General features: G+C 42.2%; 1 pseudogene; it reads left to right on the forward strand.

Annotated features, from left to right (window-relative positions):
• Positions 1–1122: 1122 nt before the first annotated feature.
• LOC130884144 (RNA transcription, translation and transport factor protein-like) lies at positions 1123–1972 on the forward strand (annotated as a pseudogene).
• Positions 1973–2375: the final 403 nt, after the last annotated feature.

Below are 2375 nucleotides of genomic sequence, written 5' to 3' on the forward strand. Positions count from 1 at the left end.
GAGACGCACTTCACCAAAGTTACCTTCCCTGTCTTCCTAATCCAAGGACTGGGCTCCATGAGAGTTGCCACAGACACAAAAATCTCACTCATAACTCATTCATAAACATAGAAAGAGAATTTCTTTTCTTCTTTCTTTCTTTTTTTTTTTTTTTTTTTTTTTTTTGTTGTTGTTCCCAAGACAGGGTTTCTCTTTGTGTCGTCTTTGCTGTCTTAGAATCTGTTCTGCGGATCAGGTGATCTCTACCTGCCTCTGCTTTCCAAGTGGCATAATTTCTCTCTCTCTCTCTTGATTTTTCTTTTTCTTTTTCTTTTTTTTGTTTCTCTGTGTGGTTTTGTTTTTTTTTGTTTGTTTGTTTTAAGATTTATTTATTAATTATGTATACAGCATTTTCCCTACATATATGGTGCAGACCAGTAGAGGGCACCAGATCTCATTACAGATGGTTGTGAGCCACCATGTGGTTGCTGGGAATTGAACTCAGGACCTCTGAAAGAGCAGTCAGTGCTCTTAACCTCTGAGCCATCTCTCCAGCCCTCTCTGTGTGGTTTTGGAGTCTGTCCTGGAACTTGCTCTGTAGGCCAGGCTGACCTCCAACTCAGAGAGGCCCGCCTGCCTCTGCTGGGATTAAAGGTATGTGCCATCATCGCCCATTAAAACATAATTTCTTAACATAACATTAAAAATAAAATCCCACAATATATCCTCTAATTTTATCATGATGGAGGTCTATCTCACCAATGGAAAGATGCCTAAATTTCAGAAAACCTGTTCACAACTAATTATTTACACATTACGAGATCTAACACAGAATGTGAGGAAGTTCTAGGCTAGATTCCCAGCAAAGCATACATATCACACGCTCACACACACACACACACACACACACACACACACTCATGCACATCACATACACAAACATACTCAAGAGGAGGAAGTGGAGGAGAAGGAGAAGGAAAGAAAGGTGGATCTGGTTATAGCACCACGCGCCTGTAATCCCAGCACTCAGGAGCTTAGATAGGAGGATCAAGACCAGCCTTACCCACATAGCTAGATTGTCTCAGGGTCGCTGGTGCCTGCACCACCCCCCTCACTCTCTTGTGTCCTGGCAGAGGCCCCGGGCGGCCAGCAGGAGCACCGGCGACCATGTTCCGACACAAGCTCACGGCCCTGGACTACCACAACCCTGCAGGCTTCAACTGCAAAGATGAAACAGAATTTAAAAACTTCATTGTTTGGCTTGAAGACCAGAAAATTAGACACTACAAGATTAAAGGCAGAGGTAACCTGAGAAATATCCACAGCAGTGACTGGCCCAAGTTCTCCGAAAAGTATCTCAGAGATGTTAACTGTCCTTTCAAGATTCAGGAGCGACAATTGACTGGCTTCTTGGTTTAGCTGTTAGACTTGAATATGGAGATAATGCCTGAAAAATACGAGGACTTAGTACCCGATAACAGGAAAAATACTGACAACACAGCTAAAAATGCAGAGCCATTGATCAACCTGGACGTAAATAATCCTGATTTTAAGGCTGGTGTCATGGCTCTGGCTAACCTCCTTCAGATTCAGCGTCATGATGATTACTTGGTAATGCTTAAGGCAATTCGCATTTTGGTTCAGGAGCATCTAACACAGGATGCAGTTGCTAAAGCAAATCAAACGAAAGAGGGCTTACCTGTTGCTTTAAACAAACATTATTCTTGGCTTTGACACAGGAGATGCAGTTCTAAACGAAGCTGCTCAGATCTTGCGATTGCTGCACATAGAAGAGCTCAGAGAGCTACAGACGAAAATTAATGAAGCCATAGTAGCTGTTCAGGCAATCATTGCTGACCCAAAGACAGACCACAGACTGGGGAAAGTCGGAAGATGATCACATCAGGATTTCAGCTTCTCGCCTGCCTAGTGTGATGGGAACCATGTGCATCGGCATGTGTTTGGAAATCAAATGTCACATTTTCTAGGGAGGAATCCCAGGAAATTGGCCATGTTCTAGAGATTTACCATCACTGCTCTTTTTTTTCTCTTTAATAAAGTTGGGGAAAGTAAAAAAAAAAAAAAAAAAAGACTGTCTCAGAATACATATCTATGCCTGCGTGCTTGCGTACACATACACATGTGTGTTTATAATAGTAACAAATTAAGAAAGAAAAATGTCAGGAGCTAGAGGAAAAGGGTTTGCTAGAATTCAATACTAGTAATAAAAGTAACTGAAGAAAATTGTTTGAGCTACATTTTGCGAGTCCACAAGAGTCTCCGTTGTTGACGTGCGTACCTGTCAACCTAGAAGTCGAATTGAGGCCCAGCAAGTGTCAGAACAAGGCTTTATTGGAGCCAAAATGAAGATGGTCACCTGAGAAGAAAACAGAGTC

This window comes from Chionomys nivalis, chromosome 1 (assembly GCF_950005125.1).
Source record: "Chionomys nivalis chromosome 1, mChiNiv1.1, whole genome shotgun sequence".
NCBI lineage: Eukaryota > Metazoa > Chordata > Mammalia > Rodentia > Cricetidae > Chionomys > Chionomys nivalis.